This window comes from Hydra vulgaris, chromosome 01 (genome assembly GCF_038396675.1).
Source record: "Hydra vulgaris chromosome 01, alternate assembly HydraT2T_AEP".
NCBI classification, from domain to species: domain Eukaryota; kingdom Metazoa; phylum Cnidaria; class Hydrozoa; order Anthoathecata; family Hydridae; genus Hydra; species Hydra vulgaris.
Genome location: NC_088920.1, coordinates 4,936,578 through 4,950,000, shown reverse-complemented (window position 1 = coordinate 4,950,000; position 13,423 = coordinate 4,936,578).

Genomic DNA, 13,423 nt, shown 5'->3' with positions numbered 1-13,423 from the left:
CCAAGTATAGAAGTATTCAATACAGGGACAAATATGATATTCAGCATTGCTAAATGACAAGCACAATAAGATAAGGAAACCTTACTTGATGTAAAAAAGACCAACTTGACAGACTTTATCAAAAATGTTTAATATCTTAGCAACACTAGCCCTTTCGACCTCCATTTAGTGTATGATATAAAACCTTTCTGTTATACATTAAATATGCAATAGTGGTGAAGTGGTAGAGCGCTCACCTAATAGGCAAGAAGTTCCGAGTTCGATCCCCACCAATAACAACTAAAAAAGCCCCCTTGACTGTAGTGGCCTTCTCTAACTTGGATAGGTGATTTAACATTGAAAAAATAATAAAAATAAATAGCTGTAATACAAGATAATTTAATATTTTTATCAGGGTTGTTATCTGTCAAATACGTCTGAGACATATTTTCTGCTGACATAAAATATGTCCCACATATTTTCTATCGACATATTTTGACATAATTTTATGTCTGAATTATTTTCTGTTGACATAGAACATGTCAGACATATTTTCTGTCGACATATTTTGACATAATTTTATGGCTGAATTATTTTCTGCTGACATAAAATATATCAGACATATTTTCTATGGACATATTTTGACATAATTTTATGTGTGAATTATTTTCTGCTGACATAAAATATGTCAGACATATTTTCTATCGACATATTTTGACATAATTTTATGTCTGAATTATTTTCTGCTGACATAAAATATGTCAGACATATTTTCTATGGACACATTTTGACATAATTTTATGTTTGAATTATTTTCTGTTCACATAAAATATGTCAGACATATTTTCGATGGACACATTTTGACATTATTTTATGTCTGAATTGTTTTCTGCTGACATAAAATATGTCAGACATATTTTCTATGGACACATTTTGACATAATTTTATGTTTGAATTATTTTCTGTTCACATAAAATATGTCAGACATATTTTCGATGGACACATTTTGACATTATTTTATGTCTGAATTGTTTTCTGCTGACATAAAATATGTCAGACATATTTTCTATGGGCATATTTTGACATAAATTTATATCTGACATATTTGCTGTTTGATATTCTTGAAGAAAAAATCTATCTAACAAATTTATTGCGCATTTCAGCTTAATTTAAATAGTGAAGTGAAAATAGTCTAACAAATTTGTTGCTTTTTGGCTTCATTATTACTTTACAAAGTAAAATAAAACTTCATCGTAACAACAAATTACTTTTTCGTGTAAAAGTAAGTAATTAGCAAAAATAGCGTACACAAAAGTAATTTGAAAAAATTATTTACTTTTACAAATAAAAGTAATTTTTTTCTTTGAAATTTTATACTTTACTTGGTAAGTAAGTAAAAAGTAAGTTATATTATTTACTTTCTCAAAGAACAGTCATTTCATGTTGATTTAACATAAGTTTTGAGATAGGTAGCGTATTCAAATCTATTGCCTGTTTTTTTTCTCGTATATCGTAAAGGGTAGTTCTATTATAATTAGGGGGAAATATAGCCTATAATAGCAGTATAGAGACGGGCTCCCTGTCGCATGAGTACTAATAGGGGCTGCTAAATAATCACTGATTTTTTATTTCTTTTTGTTTGTTTAGCAGACTAGGTTAATGGCCATAATGAAAGTTTGTTGGGGGAAGATGGGGAAAGGGGGCATAATTTCTAAGCTATGGGTAATTCATGCATGTGTAAACCTTCCAGCGTTTGTGTAAACTTAATAAAAGTACAAATTAAAATTGTTTTCAGAGCACGGGAGAGAACTCCACTTTTTTGAATCTTTTTTTTTTTTAGTTTTACTTTATCATTCCGGCTTTACTTTCATTTTACTTTATCTTGAAAGCATTGGTGTAGTCCCGATGAACGTGTATGTTAAGTTTGTTTCCTGGGCAAGGAGGTCGTACCCTTACTTTTTTTCTCTAATATTTTATTTTTCTTTAAAGTTGGGGTTTATAACTTTTTAGAAAGAAAGATTTTTTGCATAAAAGCTTTGAAAACATTTTTTTGATTTAATTGTTTCAGTATTAATTTTTTTTTCGGGAGGTAATAAGTTAGTAGCCTCGATAAAATTTTACCGTAAATGAGCCGAGCGTATTTGTTATGCTGCTGCTTTTCGCTTCTCTTATTTAGCGTGGTTGTTGTCAGAGCCGTCCCGAAGAGGTCTCTGATTGAGGAGGGGATCCTATGTGTTTTTTGCCAACTAGAGACACACACGCACACAAAAAAAGGGTCCTCGATATTTGATATTTGCCAACAATACTTCAAAACTTGCCAACTAAATGTGCTAACTCAAATGCATATATAATAGCTTTGGGGTGGGGGATACCCCCTCACTCCCATTCGGGACGGCAATGGTCAGCTCTCGTCGAAACAGCCACTCAGAAAATAAAATTAATTTTTTTGTTTATTTATTAATAGCTATTCATAAAACTGTTGTCTGGAATGAACTAAATTCAATTAGTCCATTCCAGAAAACAAGTATTCCTTTATTATTCTATTATCTAACAATTATTCGAGTTGGTCATTTCCAGAAATAACTTTTTTTGGTTAGATTGGTTTTTAACAACCACGCTGAATAAAGGAAGCCAAAATACAAATCTTAGAATAAAATTGCAAAATGTAGAGCCATTTCCAAACCAAGAACATTAAACCAGACAGTCTTTCAAAAAAAAACTTTCAAACAACTGATGTAAATAACATCAAGATTAATTTGAAAAAAAAAATTAAAGTTAAAAAAGTATAAATGTAAAAGTAATTAAATTGAAAAAAATTATATAACTTTTTATAACCGCAAAAACCGCTTATTTTAATTTATTGAATATAGCGTATTTAGTAGGATAGTTCAAAAAAGCACACTTTCAAGTTTAAACTTATATGGTCGATTGTGAAGAAGATTGTCTTGATGTTGTTTTATCATACAGATGAAATAACATCAAATTCTTTTTTTTTCAGTAAATTTTTGTTACTTTTTTTATTTTAAATTTTCAAAAAATTTAAAGTAAAAAAAATAACAAAAGTGCAAATCATAATATTTAAACAACCAGATTCCAATCACAAATTTAAAATCAGGCCCGTAGCAAGCTTTTTGTTTTTGTTTGAGAACTTAACTTTATGTAACGACATGAAGCAAACTCAAAACATTTATATATTCATGTTTATGTAAAGCTTTTCAAAAGTATTGCGATAATCGGAGTCTGCTAAAAATAAACCCTTAAAAATGTTGACTTCCCATTTATACCACTGGTGTGAGAATGATGAGTTTATAACATTTATAAAAACATTTTTTTAACATTTTAAACTAAATTTAAGTTCATTAACAAGGCTCTAATATCACGCAATAATCTCTTAATGTTCAAAAACTATAAGCATATAAATTTTGAGCAACCTCCCCAACAATTTAGGGGATTTAAATGGGATTCGATAACTATCAAATTAATTTTTTTTAAAATATAATTTCGTCATTGGTTTTTTTTTTTATTATTATATAAAGACATTCTTTAATACAGTGATGGATTGTTAATTTTTATAACTTTTTATTTTTCTTAATTTGCCGTTACAAATTATTAATTTTCTTTTGTAAAATATACGAAAGGCGGGGAAAAGAAGTAGACAAAAATAGTCCTATTGCCAAGCCTCTAAATATCCGTACATATTAAAGACATTAAAAACTTGTCATTAAAAATTGATGATCATTTGTTTTTCTGAAGTTTGAGTTTAGCAACCTTATTTAAGTTGACAATTATAGTTTTATATTTTTTGAAAATATATCTAAAAAATTAAAATATATGTATCTGAAGTACCAAATTCTCCTGTTTTAGTATGTTATTTTAGAAAAAGGTTCACCTTTTTCTAAAATAACATACTAAAACAGAAAAAATATTGCATAAATAACAGAAATTTTGAATTTTTTATTTTTTTCAACATATAAATAAAATGGTTTAAAAAAATTTTATCCATGAAAATATAAATTAAACAAAATACATGATTTAACTTTAAATGGATTTAAATACAAGTATTGCGTGGTATTATACCACATTAAAAGCGATTTAAAAAAGTTTCATAATTTGAAAATGCGGCGTATTCTTTATTACCAAACCTATTAAAGTTACTTAATCAACAGCATCTTTGACTAATAATATTATTAATAGCTACGTACAAATGAAGTCTTTAAATGTGTTGTTAAAAACCATATTAAACTCATTTAAAGACTTTATGGTAACCAATAATATAATGATGTCTACTTGCGTAAACTCTGAGATGTAATATTATGATTCTGAAAAACCAATGACTTTGGTTAATAAATATACTTTTGGTAAATAAAACATACTTAAGTGCCAAACTCAAGTATGTTCTTGTTTATATCACATAAGAACGTTTAGGAAAATGTAAAAAAGTTTTACAATTTGTACGTGCAACGATTTCTTTTATCAACAACCAATTACTATTAATTAATCAATAGCCTCTTCTTTAACTAATAATATTATTATATAGTTACGTACAAATGAGGTTTTCTAAAAACCTTTTAACGTGTTGTTAAAAAGCACATTAAACTCATTTAAAGACTTTATGGATAACCAAATAACCAATAACACAATGATGTCTTTAATAATTACATCAATATTACATCTCAAAATTTGCGCTCGTAAATTATGAGATGTATTAATAATATAATTATGTAAACGCAATAACTTTGGTCAAAATGGTTTTTATAAGATTTCTTATTAAATTTTCTTTAAAATTAGGCAATGTTGTGGTATAAACAAAAACATACTAAAGTACCAAACTTAAGTGTGTCCTTCCTTATCACATAAGAATGTTTAGAAAAAGATTGAAACAACCACTTCATTTGGCGAGGATGTAAACTTAGTGTAAGAAAACAAAAACAATAAAAATTACTAATTTGTTGCCCTCACATTTGTAGTAGGGATGGTAAATGTTTAAGGGCATTTTTGTTTACAGGCTCTAAGCACCACAATTTTTATTTCTTTATCTACTTATAAATCGTTTTTACGCTACAGCTTGGGGTATAGGTATATTACACAACGGCCAAGCAAAGTGTATTTTGCTAGTAGACATACGTGGCCAAGGTGCTCAATTACTGTTTCTCTGGAGCGATAACTTTTCTTAAAAAAACAAACAAAAAAACTCTTTAAATATATCTTAGTGCTTCTAAGCCTTGCGGTTCTTGGTTTAGTTGCTTGTGGGACCGTAAGTTTTGTTTATACTGGCCTTGCAGTAGCTAGGCCACTGATAATACACTTAGATAAAGATATAAGACTTTTAGAGCCAAAAGATATTCTTAAGCAGGTGGACTTTTTTTGTATCAAAGTGGCGAAAAATCTTTACAAAAATAATGAGTCCTCTTAATAAAGTTCGGGGCTCTTTAATCTTCAGGCCATGGTGTTATAGCTCCCATAATTCAGGACAAATTTAAACTTTCCTTAAATTTTAAATAATAAATACATTTACGCAAAAAAATTGTAAAAGAAGACTAACAACTAGGCCAATTATTTTCTTTTCTAATAAACTACCCTTTCTGAGTCACCCATGGGTATATGCGCCTTCTGCTAAATGCCTTATTTCAGCTTTGTCTAAATTCCAGACCTTTCGAATGGTTGGCCAGATAGTGTACATTTTTGAGACAGTTTGATTCAGAGAAGGGTTGTATTAGTTAAAACTGTCATGGACCGGAACTAGAGAAGGTTTTAATCATGGGTGGAAACCTATTATTGATATTTTCAAACTTTACAGGAAAGAAATACCTAAAACCGCGCAAATTGAATGTTGCGGCAAACTAAATGTTAGTGCCTTAAAGTTTTTCTTTTTTTCATTTCACTTATACAAGAACATGTCAAAGTTATCTTAAAATATAAGTAAATTTAGTTGCTTACTTTATATAAGTTACTTTTAATTTACTTAACAATTTATATAAAATGTTAGCTTATCTAATTTAAATTTGTTTTTATGTACAGAGCTTTTTTCGGTCTTTAACTTCCAGACATGGAGCAAACGCCAAACAATTATATATTTATACTTATGTCAAATAAGGATGCTTTGCAAAAATTTGCGATGATTGGAGGCTGGGAACATAAAAAGCCCTAAATTTTGTGCCCCCCTCCTGCCCCAAACGTGAGAGCAACAAGTTGATGAAATATTTTTTGTACTGTTCTCAACTAGACTTATATTCATCGATAAATTTTAAGTTTGATAGTATTATCTTTCAGCGTTCAAAAATATTGACCATATAAAATTTATAACCCCCTCAAATTGAGGGGGGTTTAAACTTTATATGGTCATAATTTTTGAAAGCCAAAATATTTTACTATGAAATTTAAAATTTATCGATTAATATTAGTCTAGTTAAAAACAGTACAAAAAATAATTCATCAACTTGTTGGTCTCACATTTGGGGCAGGGGGGAACAAAATTTTGGGCTTTTTTGTTCCCAGCCTCCAATCATCGCATTTTTATGCATAGCATCCTTATTTGACATAAGTATAATCATATAAATGTTTGGAGTTTGCTCCATGTCTGGAAGTTAGCTATCTCAAAGACCAAAAAAAGCTGGTTACGGCTCTAATGTAATTTATTTTTAATAAAGATTTGTTATTACTTTTAAAATAAAAAATTCCTACTTAAAAAATATTATTTTATTTGTAAATTTAATTTACATTTGGTAGCATAATACTTTTATGTAATTTACTTTCATATGCAAGTTACTTTATAATATAATTTTTTTTAATTAGTTACTTTTATAAGCAAATGTAAATTACAGTTTGAGAAACTTTTATATTATGTAATGTAATTTTCAAAAGTAATTAATTTTTAAATGTAAAAGTAAAATAGTTTTTTCACGTGACTTCCTTTTACATGTAAAAGTAAATTACTTTTTGATGTAAACTTCTTTCACATAACTTTTTTTTGAAAGTAAAACGTCTTACTTTAAAAAGTAAAAGTCGTTTCAAAAAAATAATTTACTTATAGGGAAATGTAAATTTACATAAAACGTTTCAAATTACTTATGTAATTTACTTTTTAATAAATATTAACTTACTCGAGTAAGCAAAAAAAAAGTAAAACTACCATCCCTATTGATTAGTATTGATTAATATTGACAATTTCCATTATAAGAATGTAAAAACCATCTCAAGATGAGTTTTTATTACTGAAAGTGGTTTTTATTAGTATGAATAAACTTAAAATTATTTTTTTTTATTAAAATAATATTAAAAAAACACTTTCAGTTTCAGTTATTTTTAATTAATAGTTGATCCTGAAAAATATTTTATTTTGAGAAATTAAATTCAAAAGATTCTATGAAAAAATCACATAGTTTCAAAAATTTTGTGCCAAATTAAATTCCTTTAAGCTGAAGAATTTAAAATATTTCGCAAAAATTATATTCAGCTCATTAAATTCATATTAAGAAGACTAACCGGTAGTAACTTATAACTAATTTCGAATAATATTCTTATTGTTATAATAGTTATGATTTATTTAACAATAAAATAATTGAACCTGTCATTTTGAAAAGGGCACAAGTCCATTTATTTAAACTATTAAAAATTAACAAAACATGGTTTTTAATAAAATAATTTCTACTCTACGAAAGAAATTTAACATAAAAGTAGATAAATCAAAAACATATATAACTTATGTAACTTTTATTTTTTATAAAAAAATTTAAATTATACAGAAATTTTTAATTTAAATTTATTAACTAATTGTTAAAAGTTTTGGACTTGTGTCCTTTTCAAAATGACAGGTTCAATTGACACTTCCTTAAAAGTTTTCATAATGAAAAATGAAATCTCAAAAGTTTCTATTGCAAATTAAGAGACCTTGTAGAAAAACAGTTGTTAGACTAAAAAAAAAATGAAAATTGTTTTTTAAATAAGTAAACAAGTTTTTTAAACGAATTTTATTTTATCAATTAAATCCAGATTGTTTTTTATCACCATGATGGAGTTTAAGAAATCATTTGAAATGCGAGTACGTAGATGGCTATAAACCAAAGCGAATCCAGAGAAATCACGTTTAACTTTTACGCTGGAGAACGCTGCACGGTAAACTACTTGCGAAATTTCATAGAGCCGATCCCATTTTGTTTTTTGATTTTTCTTCCAGTAAGCAAGAATGTTGAGTTCAACATCAAATGTCACTCGCGCTTCATTAAGAGCCCATTTTAAAACTAGTTGACGAATATTTTCATCTTATTCTGAAGATGCATTAACAATACCTTGCCTTGTTCCTCCTCCAGTATATTCAATGAAACGGCGTAATTTTTCAGCTTCAACATCTTCTGAGTTCATCGGAAGTATCTCTTCAGAAGTATTTGATGAACATGACGCATTTAATTGTATGGATTCTTCTGTTGATGAAGAATTTGACTGTTCTTGTCGAGTGCAAAGTTTTTGATGGATTTTGATCAACTGTGTGATTCCTTTATTCAACAGTTCTGTATTAAACAGTTAATGACCCGATGTAAAGGAAAATCTAGGATCCAGAACTAAAGCAGCAATAAAGGCTTCACATTTAAAAAAAACTTGTTCTCGTGTATTAATTGCGTTGGTCAGTAACAATTTTAATCCCAAATCACCTGCTGGAACGTCCTCGATTTCTATTTTCATTTGAATCCATCGAACGTAGAATTCACTCATTGATAATTTTGGTGATTGAAAATCCATCATGGCCGAATGTATTGGTAAAAATGCGTTGAAATATTCATCTATTAAGCTCCATGATGCATCATTTAACTTTAACTTGTCGTGTCTTATCCTATGATATGATTCTGAGTTGGTATGAAAATCTTTTATCATCAAAAAAGTGGAATCCCAACGGGGTGCAATGTCCATACGAGGCTTTTTTAGATTTTTATATGTTTGAATATATGCTACTGTTTTGGATTCAATAGCAACCTTTCTAACATTATTCAATGCATCTTTAAACATTGACGTTACGTCCTTGGCAGCTAGCTTGTGGCGCACACATGTGCGCCACAAAACATGGCTGAACAGAACAATCCTACCGATTTTTCAACGCAAACAGTGTGGGCTTCACTATAATTCCCTTCTTCTTTCTCTAAAGCGCCAATATCAATTTCTTCGTCTTCGAAATCTATAAATTCGTCACCATAAATTTCAAGGATTACTTTCATTTGATCTTGTGCATTTTGGAGAATATTTGAAGCCTTCATCATATTCTTTCCCTGATCTGTGCAAGTTGTGTAGATATCATTAGCACATTTTCCAATTTTTCCAATCACATTTTCCAATTGAGCAGCCAAAATTTCGCCAAACTGTCGACCTTCTTGAGTAATTATGCCTAAGGTTCTGTCAAGTATTTCCCCGTCCTTGATATATCTGCAACTAACTCCAAACACGTTTCTTCCATATCGCGACGCACTATCGAACATCAACGACATAAGAACATTTTCAGTTTCTTCTCTTATTAGCAAAAAAATATTTTCACATGCATGTTGAATGTAGCGTTTCATGCTGTGACGATTTATAAAAATATTGAATTTTTTGAGTGCATTACTAAGGACATTTGTCCGATTTCATCAGCTGATGCTAAAGACAAGTTACTGCGCATCATTAATCGAATCATTTCTCCAATTAATTGATTTACATCAACTTCTAGCTTGATTTGTTTAATTAATTGAATTTCATCGTCATTTCGATGCCTTGTAGCTGGGGTAGCTTCAACTAATTCAATTTCGTCGGCTTTTTCTTTGTGTTTTCGAAGAAGGTGATATTTGAGGTTACTTAATTTGCCTTTGTAAAATTTTTTGCACGTTTTACATTTTCCTCCTTCTTTATTTATTTCAAATTGAGTTTTCACTTGTTCATTTAATAAATTATTCTCCATTTTTGACTTTAAATCGTAAGAAAAACAAAATAAATAATTATTAAAATATATATTTCACTCAAAACATTTTATGCAAGTTTATGGCAGTTAACTATGCAATTATAATGCAATTGTCAGTTTTTTTAATGATAACTGTATCATAAATATTATAATTATAAATATATTATTCGTAATTAGTTATAAATTATTAGAATCTTTTGAATTCAATTTTTCATTATGAAACCTTTTTCAAGATCAACTATTAATTAAAAATAAATGATAATGTTTTTTTCTAATATTATTTTAATTAAAAGAATAATTTTAAATTTAGTCATACTAATAAAAACCACTTTCAGTAATAAAAACTCAGCTTGAGATGGTTTTTAGATTCTTATAACAGGAAATCGCCAATACTAATCGATACTAATCAATACTATCAAATGATGCATCAATACTAGTCAATATTAGTCACTACTATCAAATGATGCATCGCTAAAAAGGGCAGAAAAAGACCTTTATAAAACAACTGATTTTTGCTTATAGGGATTAAAATAAAAGTTTTATAAAGCATAACTGATTGCAAAAAAGCAAAAAATCTGTTAGACTATTTTCACTTTACTCTTTAAATTAAGCTGAAATGCGCTATAAGTTTGTTAGATTGAAATAAAATAATATGTTAGACATAAAGTTATGTCAAAATATGTCAATAGAAAATATGTCTGACATATTTCATGTCAGCAGAAATCAATTCAGACATAAAATTATGTCAAAATATGTCGATAGAAAAAATATCTGACATGTTTTATGTCAGCAGAAAATAATTCCGACATAATATTATGTCATAATATTATGTCCTATAAGCATTAGTTATAGGTGTAGTTATGAGTGAGTGAAGACCTTGCCAGAGTTTTAGACAAAACAAAAACATACAAACCTAGTAAATTCCAGGTGTGCTTCAGTAATTTAGACTTAGACTCTAATTATAGACAAAATAAGATATCACCTCGACATGACAGATATTAGTTAGTATTGATAACAGGAAGTACACTTCTTTTAGTCTATAGAAAGTAAATCCTACAAGGCAGCAGAACATGCAACAGAAAAAAATTAAAATTAAAAAAAAAAAAATTAAATAGAATTAAAATCCTTTAAAAAATTTCATTTATACTTACTTATAGTTAGCAAGAGAAGAATTCTGGGTAACAATAAATAATGATCAATAATTAAGTATTCAGGATAATATTATGAATAATGATCAAAAATAAAGTTTTTTAGGAAAAAGTGTTAAAACCAATTGTTAAATAAAATTTTAAATATTTTTACACTAAAAATATTTTCTCACTAAAAGTAACAATTTTTCCATTAACAATAAAAACAATAACTAACGAACATTTATAAATGTTTTTTTCAGCTTTAAAGTTGTGACACAAATACAAAATCAAATTTACATTTTTATTTTCAAAACTTTTCTGAAAAAGCTTTTATAAAACTTTAAGTTTTTAATACATTTTTATTTTTTTATTTTTTTATTTTGTTTGAAATTTATTTATTTTGAATTTTTTTATTTTTATTTTTTAGAATCTTCATATTCTACAAAAACATTTCTTTTGTTAGCAGTCTTGGTTATTGGTTTAATTATAAGTTTTTATTTCCCAAACTTCAATTGTTCATTTTTTTTGAAAAACTCTACATCAGGTTATTTTTGTTTTTATTTATATTTACTTCATTTTAGAACTGCTTCACTTTTGTTTTTCAGTTTAAAGAAATTTTGATTTTTAAAATAAAAAATACTTGCGTATTTGATTAGTGTTTTTATCAAGACATTATTTCTAGCCTTTACTCAACTAAAAGCCCCATAACAGGGGAATTTTAAGTAAAAATGTTTTTTTCTCATAGCTTTTGTCTAGAAAAAAATATCCTCCCAAAAATGGAACATGGAACAGGAACTTGGTTATATGTTACCAATGGCAGGGTGATTTTGATAATCTTGAACTTGACCTGGAAGTTGAGTTATTTAATTACTCCTAAAATAATGATATTTTGCAAATCATCAGGTGAACATTCGGCACGCTGAAGCAAACAAAACATGTTTTTTTTTGTAAAAAAAACACTGAATGGCCAATAAAAACAATTGGAGTGGTTAGATAATTTATCATTTATATTACTTGGAAATTGCTCTCCCTCCCCTTGTCTCTTCCTCCTTCTCATAGCTCCCTCCACAAAAATAAAACAAAAAACTTATCCCTGTTTTTAAATAGTTATCTCATTAAAGAAAGAAAGCCGAAGTTCAAACCATCACATTTGCTTTAATGTTTAGAGCACACATGAAGTCAGAAAAGTATACAAGTGAGTGGACTTACGAACATTGTTCGTATTGTTTATCAGATTTTCTTAGTTAAACAACACAAACCTTGACAATGTTTATATTTTTTAATAAAAATATAATCACAGATCATTATCAAATATATCAGGTTTGTGTTCATTAATGAACTCTTTTTTATTGTTATTTGACTCTTTCTTTTTTTTTAATTGCCTACTGCTAAAATAATTGTTTCAATCAAAGAGTCATCTAAAAATGACTAGAAGGAGCTGCTTTATTTTACCTCACAATGACTTTGAATTTAAAATAAATTGTTCAACTGATTAAGAGTAATCTTAGTAAATCAAATCTAAGGTGAATTCTAAACCAAATTTAGTTTTTTTTTTACTTATCTTCTCTTCCAACAAGGCTGTAAGCAACCACTATTAAAGTTAGAAGTTACTGAAAGAGAAAAGATGAAGTTTGTAGAGCAAGATAACAATTGGCAGATAGTAAACGAACGGGCTAACTTATTTAACTGTGGCCATAGCTGGTTCTACAGACGTGACTGCATAAACATTGGAGCATATTGACTTGTTTTTATATATTATATCAATATGCACCAATATTTATACAGCCCCAGCCATGAACGGCTTTCGCTCAGGTCAAATACCAGCCCTGGTCGTTTACTTTTGACAGACAACTTTAAAGTCTATTGCAAGTTATATGAATCAAGAAAGCAAGATGGAAGAAGCGAATTCCAAACAACTGATGTTCAAGGAACAGTCACAGAAAAAGGATATGACTTATGGGAATGAGGAGTAACACGAGAATAAATTTTAGTAGATAGCACAAGAGACGCTAGCTATTTAGAGCAGTGCCCATAATAGTATTTGTAGAAAAGAGAAAGAGAAGCAAATTACGACGATGTAGTAATGGCTAAAGATTGGCTGCATGACCAGGTCCAAATCTGTTTACAATGCGTTTTTGCACCTTGTCTAAAAGAGAAAGGGCATCATTAGAAGATCCGCCCCAGATATGGCAACAGTATTCCATACAAGGATGAATTTGAGGTTTATAGAGATAAAGTATGGAATCCGGAGTATGAAAGTGTCGAGCACAATAAAGTGATACAACCTTTGCAGGTTTTGCTAATTTTGCAACGGATTTGATATATGGTTTCCAAGAAAGATCGAAAGTAAGAGTTGATCCTAGAACATGAAAGGTATATGACTTATATAGTTCATTAT